Source organism: Biomphalaria glabrata, chromosome 2 (assembly GCF_947242115.1).
Source record: "Biomphalaria glabrata chromosome 2, xgBioGlab47.1, whole genome shotgun sequence".
NCBI lineage: Eukaryota > Metazoa > Mollusca > Gastropoda > Planorbidae > Biomphalaria > Biomphalaria glabrata.
In genome coordinates, this window is record NC_074712.1 from 47,536,359 (window position 1) to 47,551,483 (window position 15,125).

The window sequence follows — 15,125 nt, forward strand, 5'->3', positions numbered from 1 at the left end:
ATCATAAACGAATTAATATTCAACGAGAAAACAAATGAACCAGCGGAAGTCTTATGCATGATTAATAAGTCATAAATGTAGTCTTGGACTCAAGTGCAAGATGCCGAACTAGCCAGACAAGCGATCTGCTTTAGGTTAGGATACAAATACAATGAGCTAATAATCTTCCACTGACAACAGAAACATTTGATCTTCATATCTAGTGGACCATCTAACTCAAACTAAATGGAGCTTTTAGTCCAGTAAGAAGCTTTATGTAATAGCCTTGCTCATTTTCAATGATCCGTGACCGCTGGTCAATAGCATGTCAATATTGACGAGCAATTGCATGCCGTCACTGAACTATGTACCATGACCACTTTCTGAGGAGGTGTACCTTATGTACAAGCAACTCAGCACACGTGTGATCAATAGGCGATAGGTAGATGATGCAGGACTGATAGGTCACGTGTTACTCAACTATTGATCTACAAGAATTATGTACTTGTCATCACAGGCACGTCGAGAGATGGAGAGAGGAAGTGACACAAGCCTACACAGTATGAATAGAGTCTTTTTTTTTTTTTTTGATTTTATTTTAATCTTTGTACTGGTGTTACCACGAGTTAGCAAATAAAAGCAAATACTTATTCAGGTCTCATATAAAACCAAAAAGAAATGTAACCAATGAAATACCAAGTAGTATCGACAAGTTTGTCGTCGGGTCTAGACCCACTGTCATGTTTTCAAAGCGTTTCGAGATCGTCAGCAAAGATTTTTTTTTATTCAAGTTATCTTTCGTGTACGAATTAATTGAATAAAACAAATTTGAAACTCTAACATAAAAACAAATCTCTATAAAAGACATGGAGAGAAGAACGCCCCCCCCCCACCCCAGCACTACTATACGCTTTAAAAAAAAATAAAAGAGAAGAGCCACTGCAACATTTGTTTGACTCACAAGCTCACAACTATGTTCAATTCTTGCAGGTCCTTGCGCTCACAACTATGTTCAGTTCTTGCAGGTCCTTGCGCATTTTAATAGGAGATTCTCTAGGACATACCAGAGATTATCTAGACATTTTGAGCGAATTTTAATTTTGTATTTTATAGTGTAAATATATACACACTTATGTATTGACTTTTTTTTAACCGGGGGAGGTAGGCGAAGTAAGCCTCATATCCTAGATCCGCCAATGATACTGCATCCAAAGCACGACATTAGTAAATAGCAGAAACACTGGCCATTTAGTGTCGTCAGAGTTTGTTGTTTGACCATTGTCTGGTGTCGGTCACACAAAGTGTGTCTGCTAGACTTAGAATCTATAGACTGTCACTTGCTGTCACCAGCACTCCCTGAACCCGCCCCACCTCAAGTCTTCATTTCGATCCCCAATTGTGTCATTTATGTTGTCATGAGGGGAGGGAGAGAGAGAGGGGGGGGGGGGGGAGGGAGAGAGCGGGGGGGGGGGAGGTAAAAGGCTGTGGTAATTGCTAGGGGAAAAGTTTGAGCAGTGAAAGAGATTGATTTCATGTGTTGGCTTGCAATGTGTTCTACACACACCCACTGTGACACAACACAGACCTGCAGTGACTGGCCAGGTCACAGAAGTGGTTATGGATTACTTAAGCCATTAGTCATAGTGATATATTCTAACATGTGGATGGGCCATGAACCAAAAGTCTACGCTTTATTTGCAATTAAAATGAAGAAAAAAAAATGTATGCGCCTAAATATTCTCTAGTTCACTAACTTTACCCTGGCGTTAATCCAGGCAGTGGCGAAAAGCTAATTGCAACAGGGCCAGTGATTATTGGAGGTCTACATAAGAAGATAGTCGTTCATTAGTTTGAAGTAGACACTTAAGTACCGGTATCACGAGACTATAACTTGTAAGAAGTGGCAACTGAAGTAACTACATACAACGCGCTATGTACACTGGAATGTCTTTTTTTTATGACTCATATATACAGGAGGATTCGATTCTTATGTCAAACCTCGAGCTGATAAATGATTACACTCTTGAACCCGGGCTCACGTGTCCCGTACCTTGCTACGCCCCTGAACCCAGACGTTCTCGTCGCCCATAACTAACTCCTCCTTTTTTGTGATGACACATTGAAAGCAAATCCATTCTACAGAGTTATTGTCCTTGGCGGAAGAACTTTCATTCACATTTTCAAGGTACTCTAATACGTTAAGTACCCCTCCCCCCATGACCATAAGTAGTATGCGTATCCATGATGAGAATCACTGAGTTTATAATTGACTATTGCTGAACAGTCACCATTGTTCCATTCGGACTAATGAAAAGGAGTTTGCTTACACTGCACAGTTTTAACAAACATCAAGTCTATCAGTTAGTCCCTGACACTCTAGCGAGGTCCTAGCTTTTAGTGACTGTCAAGTCTATCTGTTAGTCCCTGACACTCTAGCGAGGTCCAAGCTTTTAGTGACGGTGATAAACAAAACATTCTGATCGCTGAGAGTAGTAAAAATTTACTTGTTGAGCAGGCCATTGTTGACCTTCAACTCTGGCGTACACATACACACGTGTTGGTAATGGACTGGTTAGTAATACGCCGTTAATAACTGGGCAAGGAATTATAGCACGACAGAGAGAAAGAGAGAGAGAGAGAGAGATAACGTTTTTTAAAAGCGTAAAGAGAACGTGACAATAAAAGACATAAGAACGAATAAAGAACGGCAGATAAAAACGAAAAATGAAAGAGAGAGTGGAGAGAGAGAAAAGATAAAGATATTAAGGGTTGGGGAAGAGGTCAGGGAGAAAGATCGACAAGAAAAACCCTCTGTGACCTTTAACCTACTGTGGACAGGTTAACGCATGCGCGGCTATGCAGTGAACTGACCATTAACACACTGTGGAAGATATTGAAGTAACATTACAAATGTAGGGATAGGCCTACTAGATAAATTTAGTACTAAATACAAGGCCCTCCCACTCTCTAGTAGGATTACTTTGTTATCTAGATGACTACTTTTAACCAATCACCCATTGAAGACATGTCCGTATTTTTTAAAGACAAAGAAGAAATTACAACCCAAAGGCAACAAGAATAAAAGGCAAATGCGTGAAGCTTGAACTTACAGACCAAAGTCGCTGCAAGACAAAACTTTTAAAGCTTAAAACACCATTCGTGTTTGATCTCTCTATATTTACAAGCTGCCCAGATGTCACCACATTCCTGTCAACTAAAGACCGCCACAGGTCTGATAACATGATCCTCCACGGACATAGACTCAACACTAAAATTGAGCTAAATACACCCAATACGTTGTTACCACCTGTGTCCTGTAACACACACTGTCGAAACCCAAAAAAAAAAAATAAATAATAAAGACACTTCGGTACACACTCATAAAGAAAACAGTCCAAACATTTTGTCACTGTAGTCCCTCGCGTTAAATCCAGCACTTGAAAAAACAACAACTAGATCTACGACGCAAGTCTCTAAACACACTAAACTGTGACTACAACTTACTATGGTAAATCCAAGTGTTCAATGTGGTTAAATATTTGAGAAAAATCCTGATCGAACTTCTGCTGAGATGTACCTATAGAACACAATGTATGAAGCACAGAAGGAGAAAACTACTGCACACCTTTCCGTTCTCTACCCCTCTCTCACTCTCACTCTGCGCGACCACAATAAAGGGGGGGGGGGAGGTGGGAGCGGAAGGTAACAAAAAATAGACAGCGTGTCGCCTGTTGTTCGCATCCTAGGTAATGTCCCCTAGGTCACCGACAGGTATCGCATTCTGTTCCACCTGAGGGGGGGGGGGAGAAGATGTGGTGGTAGGGGGGAAGAGGAGACGCAAGAGTTGACAAAAGGAGGGAGTGGAGGGGTGCAGAACAGGAAGAAGCGAAACGGTGGGATGTTTATTTTATTGACCAGTTTTTGGGGACATTCAAAAGTGAATCACAAAAAACCCAAGCCTGCTAGAAGTGGGATTAAGTCTAGTGCGTCATCGATCACGATATTCTGTTTTTGTAATCATGAACAGAAACATCTTTTATAAAATGTTTAGATAGAACTAGACACCAGCTAGAACTAGACACCAGCTAGAACTAGACACCAGCTAGAACTAGATCTAGACACTCTAAGAACCAAACATTTCATTTGATGAAATGATTTCATTTGATGAAATGGGTTATTAAAATAGAGGATTTTTATTATATAAACGAAACAATGTTAAGCAGGACCGGTCTTAGGCTACCGCAGTGGGCCCCGCACTTTCATAGGCCTCGCGTGAATTCTAGGTGTAAATTAAACCACTTTAACGGGTTCCTGGAATTCTCATGAAATTGCAAAATATACGAAAAAGTCATGAAAATCTCCTGAAATTATTAAAATCTTCTGAAAACTCATGCAAATTTCCTTAAAAACAGACAAAATTGTCATTTCGTGGTGTCCTTCAATCCGCAAAGCACCAATCCTCGCGATTAATTAAAACGCCACTGTCAGCGTTCAGTTAATAAAAATAATTTAATTTGCGAAATTTAACCCAAACAAGAAGTTCAAATACTTTATTTTAATAGTCATTGGCATACAAATATAGATCTAAATCTATCTCGACCTCTTAAAAAAACAATACAAGCGATATTTTGCTAGTCGATAATAAATCTAAAAGGCACAGAACCACAGAAAGAGACTATTCTATCTATATATTAATTACGTATATATATATATATATATATATATATATATATATATATATATATATTATATATATATATATATATATATATATATATATATATATATATATAGTTATTGATTGATTGATTGATATATTTTTTTTATTTATATTATATATGTATGAAGAAGGGGGGGGGAATAAATCACCCAAACAGCTCCGCCCCCCACCCCCCAAAAAACAAATATCCTGGCTAAGCCCATAGTTTAGGCCCCTAATGGTGGTCGGCTCACATGAAATGAACCCACTAGCGGATCCAGGGGGGGGGGGGGCGGACTAATTTTAGTAGAGAAATCACACAATTTATACGAATTCTATACTTATGTGAATAATATATCCAGATTATTTATATTTTAACCTATTTTTTGATTATATCGCCCCCCTCCGTCTAGTATGTTGGCCGATTTGGTGGGGTGGGACGATCGCATCAATTCCGCACCTCCCGACCCTTAACTTTCGATGGGGGGGGGGGTGATCAATTTTTTTTTTGCACAGATCACTGTTTGTTAAGATAATTAGTTACATAACTCTATGATAAAAGCTACTTATTGACATTTTAAATAGTCGTAATAATATGTCGCTCCCTTCTGGTATCTTGGCCGCTTCTGTGGCGATGAAAAGTGGGGGGGGGGAGGGCGATTACAGCTGCTGCCCTCCCCACTGTAGACTTTTGGATGGGGGGGTGGTCCAATTTTTAAGCAGAAATCATAGTGTGAGAACAAAATTAGGTGAGAATCTTGATACTATAAGCTACTTATTGATATTTGAACCCATTTGTATAGAACGACATACAAGACTCTAATATCAAATTCAATCATTAGTAAATATAAAATGAAAGAGGATTGTACCAGGTGGTAACTATTGCCCCCCCCCTCCCCAAACAAAATTTATGGACCCGCTAGTGAATGGTTGCTACGCCGCTGTATATATTATATATATAAGGCATCCCACTAACACTAAGTACATGTCACACTATTTGCACAATTATATACTTTCGGGGCCTATGGAATTGATCGGTGGAAGTTAGCGTTCATCAAGTAATTACCGCGCCAGATAGATTACTATGTAACCTGGCCTTTGACCTGTTTTCGTTTCCAGTATTGGGTTGAATGGTGGCCGAGTTGGCTTGCACACATAGAACAGAAGGGTTCATACTACACTGATAGAGCAGAGATATTGTGGGAAAGAAGCTAATGTCACCCCCCTATTTAAAAAAGGAGAAAAATCTGACCCAGGAAACTACAGACCAGTATCACTTACCAGCATCACATGTAAAATCCTAGAACACATAATATGTAGCAACATCATAAACCACTTAGACAAACATAATGTCCTCACACCATACCAACATGGCTTTAGGAAATATAGATCATGTGAAACACAACTAATAGGACTAATTGATGATTTTTCAAAAGGTTTAGATAATAGTGAACAAATAGATGCTATCTTACTAGATTTTTCTAAGGCTTTTGACAAAGTTCACCACCATAGCTTGCTTAAAAAATTAAAATATTTCGGCATTAATGGTCCACTGCATCAGTGGATTAAAGACTTTCTGATAGGGAGAGAACAAACTGTAATAATAAATGGTTCTAAATCAACACCGATAACAGTAAACTCAGGTGTACCTCAAGGAACAGTCTTGGGTCCACTACTATTTTTAATTTACATAAATGATTTACCAAATTGCATTACTCCAGGAACAAAAGTCAGATTATTTGCAGACGATTGCATAATATATAGAACAATAAAAACAACACAAGACACAGATATTTTACAAAGAGAATTAGATGAATTACAGAAATGGGAATCAAATTGGAGCATGTCTTTCCACCCAGAAAAATGTCAGTTGTTAAGAGTAACAAAAAAACTAAAACAAATTAATTCCACTTATCTTATTCATGGCAAACCAGTAACACAGACTAAAAACGCAAAATACCTAGGTGTTATAATAAATGAAAAACTGTCATGGAATCCACATATTGATGAAACTACAAAAAAATCAAACAAAGCATTAGGATTTATTAAAAGAAATTTCTATAAATCAAATAAGAAAATAAAACTAAAATGTTATTTAACCTTGGTTAGGCCAATAATAGAATATGCATCCTCTGTTTGGGACCCCTCAACTCAAGAAAACATTAAGAAACTAGAACAGACACAAAATAGAGCAGTGCGATTCATAACAAACGAATATTCACATTTGACTAGAGTAACACCTTTAGTAAAATCACTAAATTTAGAAAGCCTTCAGGACAGAAGGCTCAAAAGTAAAGTAGCAATAATACATAAAACACTGAACCATAATCTTCAAATACAAAAACAAAATTTAATAAAATACTCTGAACGACACAAAGATAAAGGCACATTCCTCGTCCCATATGCTAGGACAAATTTGTACAAATACTCCTTCTTCCCTAGTGCTATTAGAGCATGGAATGGGTTGCCTGAGCTAGCCAGGAAAACCAGTGACTTGGCAGAATTTAAGTCATTGGTTAATATGCATGACTAAATGCATGACGCGTAGGACGTAATCATCTTCTTTTTTGAAGTAACGTCTGTATTATATAAGATAAGAAGAAGAAGAAGAGTGAAACTGGCAAGGGGGGGGGGGGTCGACAGACTGAGGATGGAGAAAAAAAAAGAATGATTGAGAGAGAGAGAGAGAGAGAATGAGAAAGAGATGTTTAGTTTTTTGTTTTTGTTATTTTAGAGTTGGCGATAATTACATCCTAGCCAAAACCTCCCACAGATCGGCGAAGGATGGCAGCGGACAGGGATTCGAGCCTTGGACCATCGAACGACAGTCTACAGTGAGATAGAATGGATGCGAGAGAAAGAGAGAGAGGAAGAGAGAGAGTGTAATATTAGTCGATTATACGATTTTAAACAATCATTTGACATAATTTATTTTTTATAAAACAATATCCGGAACAACTTTATAGTTAATGAAATATAAATCAGTATAGATATTTTATTTAGCATTTATATGCTATTTACATAAAAAAAACGGAACAATATATTAAAGACCATGTGTTTCTTGCAATGTTTAAGCATGGAAATAAAATCTAATATAAGTTAGAAGAGCCTCTAGTGTTATTTGTTAATCTAATTGTGACGGACAAACCGACCAACAGACAAAACGCACAAAATAATCTTCTTTTATTCGGATGGGGGCACTTAACAAAAAATAAATAAAATTTGATTTTTTTTAAATTTAAGGCATTGGTTTAGCATCATCTCATGTTGCGACGTTACGCTACTGCACGAAAGGCGCTGCATAAAAAGTCCATTTTAAAAAATGTGCGTGATATTTACATACAAAGTGCATTATCAGCCTTTATAAACAAACAGAAATGTTTTCTTTTTACTTTAGCAGCTAGTTGACTAGAAAAAACGCCTGTAACTAGGCTGTAACTATTATTTATATTTGTTGTAAACATTTCCTGTACATTTTATAAATATATTTGACTTGGTGATACTGAAAATAAAAAAAAATTATTGTAACATTGCCTCCCTTACATTAACGTAATTGTTTTAGAATCGGTGTATTTTTTTGAAAAAATCGCTTGCATAATTAATTTTATAAATTAAACAGTTTGCTTTTAGAAAACCAAAAGTAGCCGTTGCACCTAAAATTTTCAAGCCGCATTTAATGATGAAATAATATTTATCATATCTCTTCTAGTTTTCGAGATCTGAGTGTGACAGACGGACAGATGGACAGACGGACATTTTGCACAAACCTAATAGCGGCTTTTTCCCCTTACGGGGGCCGCTAAAAAAATGTTTATGTGAAAGACAACAACGTCAAAGCTGTACCCCAGAAGTCTGTAAATAGATCTAGGGAGACTGTTCCTGTTATTCTGTTTTAGAACAGAGATACTTATGACAAAGACTACAAATAGATGTGTGCGAAGTCCTTTCTATTTATGTATTCATCGAGAATAGATCAAAGGTCATCACGTTGCATTGAAGGGTGCAACTTACAAATGTTGTTTTTGTATTCAAACACACAATGACAGGCAAAGAAGTTTGTTTAGTCAACAATAAACTAGGGATAGTACATCTCTGAGAAACTGACCAAACTGGTTAACACTAAGTCATTTGTGTGTCTTTCTGCAAACAGAAATAGTGTCAACTCTGGGTTGAACTTATTAATTAATTAATGATGCTTTCAAGCCCTTTATTTAAGTTTGATAACATTAATTAAGTTTTGAGATTCTTATAATTCGTTTGAGTTGGCAGTGAATTCATCTTGGAATTTATGGACAGAGTTTCTGAGTTCGCTATTAACAGTTTTCCATTACTTACTGGGGATGAAAATGATATATATAATTTTGCTTTGAAGCAGTGGCGTCACTAGGGTGGGTGTCACCCGGTGCGGTCAGTTCAGGGTGTCACCCCCCACCCCTCAAAAATATTTCGTGTTATTTTGTTTGTCTGTTGTGCCATAATACACATGATTTATAATGAACTACATTCAATGATGGTTAAACAACTAGAGATGACAATTTATCTATAGTTCAATTTTGCAACAATGTAACCTTAAGTAAATTACAAAGTTGTTGTTTTTTTTCTTATCTAGATATCAAACTTGAAAACGTATTAACCACTTACAATTAATGTCTTTAACGATTTCATTTTGTAATAAATGTGCCCGCTGTGAAAGTGTCGTCTGTTCATTGTCGAACGAGTTATGCTTTTGGTAAAGAAAAAAGTTTAATTCGCCACCACTTTGTCAATAGGTTAAAGGTAGACCTACTCTTGTGCATCTTTGGCCTTCTAGTACACTTTCCACGCCAAAAAAAAATAAAGCAAAGAGAAGTAAAATAAAGACATCTGACAACAGATCTTAAGCTGCACCTGGGATTTTAGTACGAACAAATTATTTCCATTGTACCAAAAATTTTAGGGAAGAAGCATTTTCTAAAAAGAATGTTGACCATATAGATTAAGTGAATGCTATACACATCTATTAAATAGCTTTTCTGTTGGTTCTTAAAAATTCCTGTTCTCCTTTATGGCTCCATACATCGAAGCTGCATTGTTTATATTCCTGAGCTCGACATGTCATAAATTCAAGCTCACCCCCATTCTAGACATTTTAAGTAATGTAACTAAGTAAATCTCACCAGCACTTTTCTCCCTTAAAATCTTATAACTTATGAATCTGATCAGAGTGTACTATGTCAGGTGTGCACTATGTCAGGTGTGCTGTCAAACAAAATACAAAGGTAATTTTAAATATATCTTGTACGTGGTTTTCTAAAACATTGATACACTTTTCAACATTATACATACACTTTCAGTTATGGGTTTTATACAACATTTCCATCACGTTTTGGAAATTCTATATTCAATAAAGACTAAATAAATGAGAATTGGACCAGCTCACATCCCAATTACAAGAAAAAGGACGCATATTATAAAGTATCTCGACATGACCAACGCATAATTTTTCAACTCACAACCAGACACAACAGAATGAGACAACGAATGTTCCCGAAACTAAAAGTCGGGACTAGCGAAAACTGCCCCTGCGGAGCATAACCAGAGAATGCTGACCATGCCCTTCAAATCTGCATACTATATTAAGAGGCCCAAACAAGACTCTGGCCCCAAAACCCTTCTATACAACAAAAACTATACGGAAAACTGCCTGATCTGCAAAACCACTGCGCGGTTCATCTCAGATATAGGATTACTGATCTGAGCTGCCTGATCTGGAAACCACTGCACAGTTCATCTCTGATACAGGATTACTGATCTGAACTGCCTGATCTGGAAACCACTGCACAGTTCATCTCTGATACAGGATTACTGATCTGAGCTGCCTGATCTGGAAACCACTGCACAGTTCATCTCTGATACAGGATTACTGATCTGAGCTGCCTGATCTGGAAACCACTGCACAGTTCATCTCTGATACAGGATTACTGATCTGAGCTGCCTGATCTGGAAACCACTGCACAGTTCATCTCTGATATAGGATTACTGATCTGAGCTGCCTGATCTGGAAACCACTGCACAGTTCATCTCTGATACAGGATTACTGATCTGAGCTGCCTGATCTGGAAACCACTGCACAGTTCATCTCTGATACAGGATTACTGATCTGAAACCTCCAACAAGAAATATGAGAACGATGAAGAAGAAGCAGAAATAAAGACACGTCGTTAATCTGGTCACGAAATGTCAAATATTCTGATTTTATAGAAACAGTCTGTGCAATATCTCCTTCCATTGTTTTTCTTCTTGACATCAATCATAGCCACGACTTCCTTGTTCATTGTATTAGTAGCTGGATGCCCTTGTTTTCCGATTTTCCAATTCTGATGACTGTTTTTCATGCGTCTTTTGATGTTTCAATTTCGGACTTTATTTCCACCACTTATTAAGTGACTAATTTGTATTTCATTTCTATAGACTAAGTGGAAGATAGTTGACAACAAAAGTCATACAATTACTTGGTATTAAGTGACTAAATCATCCCCAATAGGAAGCATCAGTACCATTATTTTAACAACTGACGAACTTTTCCTTTTGTGAAATTGGCCCACGACAAAAAGAACCATCACCTAAAATATTGAAGTCTATATCATTAGACTGATTCACTGTAACATTTCCTTCATCTTGGCTAGAGTTTCTTTTACATTCAACATCTAAAATTACAACATCATCTTCAGAAATAACAATTGCCCAATTATTTACCTGCCAACTGTACACAATTGACATTAATTCCATGTGAGATTTCGATAATATTATATGCCTGAAGAATATCGTCATTTGTTGAACGGTGACTATTAGTTGGCATCCTGATATCACGGTGCTAGCTACTATTTCAATAGATTCGATAAAAACATTGTTAAAAATCAAAGCAGTGTTTATATACATGCAGCTAATAGACAGCTGAAAGTAAGGTTTTACATCTGCTTCTGACAGAAAGTAGGATCTAACGTTTCGAACTATATGTTGAAGTTATATGCCGAATTATTTTTTTTAATGTATATAGATCTATTTATCAGTTGTGAATAACATGTTCCAATATTTAGCCACTGACACACTAGTTTTTATTGTCAGTTTTTCCAAACGTTCATTTTTTTGTCCACTCTGGTGTCACTCGCTGCGCACCCCCACCCCCTAGTGACGCCACTGCTTTGAAGAACATTGTACCTTTTACAATTAGGAATCTGAGTTGAGTTTTTACTGCGACGGATTTGCAGTTTCATTGAACAGAAGATTTAGATCTATCATCAATGTTTGCCACACCAGTAGTTAGGCCATGTCTGCTACCTCGATGTCTGCTTCTTCATTCATTGGGATGTCTTTTATTACATTAATTATGTGACGTTCTTTACTTTGTCAAGTATGCGATTACTGTTACTTCATTAATTATGTGATGTCTGTTACTTCAAAAATTGTATGATATCTGCTACACCAGAAGTTATCAAAAACTATTAATTATTGCAACAACAAAAATTATGTATATTCACACACAAAAAATTATAACTTTAGACATACACACACAAACACACATATATTATATCATATTATATTATATATATATATATATATATATATATATATATATATATATATATATATATATATATATATATATATATATATATATATGGTCACATAGGTAAGTGACCTTAACTAAGGTAAAAGAATATCTTCACTCCATCAAGTCAACAAACCAGAGGCTAGCCAGAACCTCCCCATCTTTTTTTTTAAACTCTCTCCTGATCATGGTGAAGTCTTTCACCCAAAATAAACTCAACGACAGGAGTGGCTAACTCCTAAATCAATAGAAAGTGATGCTCAGAGCGGTTGTCGTTATTGGCCAGTGTTTTCTCGCCGTGACTCCAAGGAAGTTGAGGACCACATTCATGACTTACTTTGGGATTCACAGCGTGGTGGTGAAAGGAGAGAAACCACACATTGTGGAAGACAATAGGTAAATAGGTTTCAGTTAGGAAAGGACTTTTTTTTCCGTCTATTTCTCGATCCCATTAGAAACGATTGTTTCTAGCTAATCAGAAATGAAGAGCTTTATAATTAGGTCAATAAAATCGTTTCTTTCATCTTTTTAATGCATTTTATTTAAAGAAAAGTATTTTTTATAAGTCTCTTTATCATACTGTTTGTTATTTTACTTCACAATTTCATAGCGTTAGTATGTTATTTCAAGCGAGATAACTATGAAAATATACCATTGATAATAGAGCTAACGGAGTTACTTCCCTGCATAAATGTATACGACTCTCACCACCATCGACCTCCATTTTCTTTACCGTAAAGAATTTAGTAAAAATTTAACTGATACAAAATAAATACAAAAAGAGGGAGGAAGATATGAACACGGAGACTTATGAAGCGGTGATGTAACAAGCAACCACATCAAATCTTTTTTTTTTTTAATTTCTTCTTTGAAATATGTTTTCTTTCAATCTCAATTGTTGTAGATTGTTCTTAACTATAAACTATCTCCTCTTCTCTCCCCTTAGCTCACAAAGTCTATATGGAAAAAGAAAATCCTGATTCATATGAAATTTTCGAATTCCCGTAAACAGATGGAAGAGGAGATCCTTCTCTAATCAGGCAGTTGTTCATGAGTGGATATCTGGTTGGATAAAGGCCAGGGCGCGTGACATGGAAAGCTCGCACATATAACATAAAACAAACACACAAAAAATCCTACAATTCCTCTCGTGGCTGATTTCCCCAGGAAGCTTACAGAGCATGTTTGTGCATGTATCATCACTAAACAGAAAAACATTATGCAATGACATCCCGCTGATACAGCGCCACCAGTTTTTAAATTGAATGAGCCGAATCTTATACAAATTAATAGCAAGCCAAAACAAAAAAGTAGATCTCAAAAAGATGTTTAGAAGTAGGGCTTCTTTAGTCAAGCGTGTCTCCAGATCTATGTCTAGTGTGTCTCCAGATCTATGTCTAGTGTGTCTCCAGATCTATGTCTAGTGTGTCTCCAGATCTATGTCAAGTGTGTCTCCAGATCTATGTCAAGTGTGTCTCCAGATCTATGTCTAGTGTGTCTCCAGATCTATGTCAAGTGTGTCTCCAGATCTATGTCTAGTGTGTCTCCAGATCTATGTCTAGTGTGTCTCCAGATCTATGTCTAGTGTGTCTCCAGATCTATGTCTAGTGTGTCTCCAGATCTATGTCAGATGGTTCGCTTTTATCCAGCCTCATGTGTGGACATCTAAAAGGGGGGGGGGTATCCAGGAAAAGATTTTCGTGCAGTCTTTAGACGCTGAGCAAGCACAATCCAGAGTCTAATCTCCAGGTCTACATCGGGACTCGAAGCCAGTCCCTCGCCCTCAGATAGCTAAGCGCTTTATGCCACTCGGACAAACAAAAAGGACACCACTGAGCCACAAAGAATTTGACAGCGGTCACTTCAGTGACTACTTCTTAGGTTTTCAAGGACAAACGCACTTTTGATTAGAGAGTAGCACTTCCCGTTCCGGTGTCACAATAACACTGACATATGTAAGATTAACACATACAGAACAGGAAGAGAAATTTTGAATACGTCAAGTTTATTTCAATCTCTTCAGGCAGACAATTCCAACTGTGGCCTATAGAGTACATGTACATAACATATGGCCTACAGTGTACACGTACATGTTGTATGTCTACTATTCATCAAGTGGTATTTACGAACATCAATATTTGATTGTAATTTACAAATTGTTATTTGTGTCTGCCAGTTTCCTTGGTTATTTACGCTAGACGCCCAAATGTCCAATACGCAAGTAACAAGTGTCAAGTAATATACATCAGGCCAACGCCTACAACAAATACATAAACATGAACCCAATGTCACCCAATAGAAAATAAACGGAGTCAGTGGCGTAACTAGGATTGAGGGAGGGCGGTCCAAATTCAAGAGTACCTCCGGGCATTCACTTAAAGGGGGCCCCTAATGAATGTCCTGTTTTTTTTTTTTGTTTTTTTTTTACATTAAATACTAAATATTACGTCACTTCCGCGTAATCTTGCTGTTCACGCGGAGTAAAAAAAGGCTAGACACAATGGATCTAGATGTTGTTAACTTGTTATAGATGACCTCTGACCTTTGCTGCACAGAAAGCACAACGTGAGGCGATATGAATAGAGATTAGTCACCTGTGCATTATCTCGCCAATAAACAACGGTAGGCCCCATATTATTCATTAAAAGAGTCAAAATGATTTTATTTTTTTGTTAAATTTAATTATATACTGTAACAACTGGTATTTAGACTTTTTATTAAGTACATTATCTCGTGTCATGATGTCGAATGTCAAAATGCAGGGGGGGGGGGCGTACCAAAGTCAAGCCCTCTCCCCCGGCCACCCTAGCTACGCCACTGCACGAAGTGACATTATTTGGTGTCATTAGTTTGAGCACT

General features: G+C 37.1%; 1 protein-coding gene across 7 annotated transcripts in view; it reads right to left on the reverse strand.

Moving 5' to 3' along the window:
* LOC106066013 (RNA binding protein fox-1 homolog 2-like) overlaps window positions 1–15,125 on the reverse strand; it is a 142,157-nt gene that overhangs the window by 94,432 nt on the left and 32,600 nt on the right. The window contains exon 1 of one of the 7 annotated variants that reach the window (XM_013224978.2): window positions 3,484–3,642. The exons of the other annotated variants lie outside the window; for them this stretch is intronic. The gene's annotated coding sequence lies outside the window, so the exon portion shown is untranslated. Of the gene's footprint in view, window positions 1–3,483; window positions 3,643–15,125 lie in introns of those variants that run through there. 7 annotated transcript variants of the gene reach the window in all.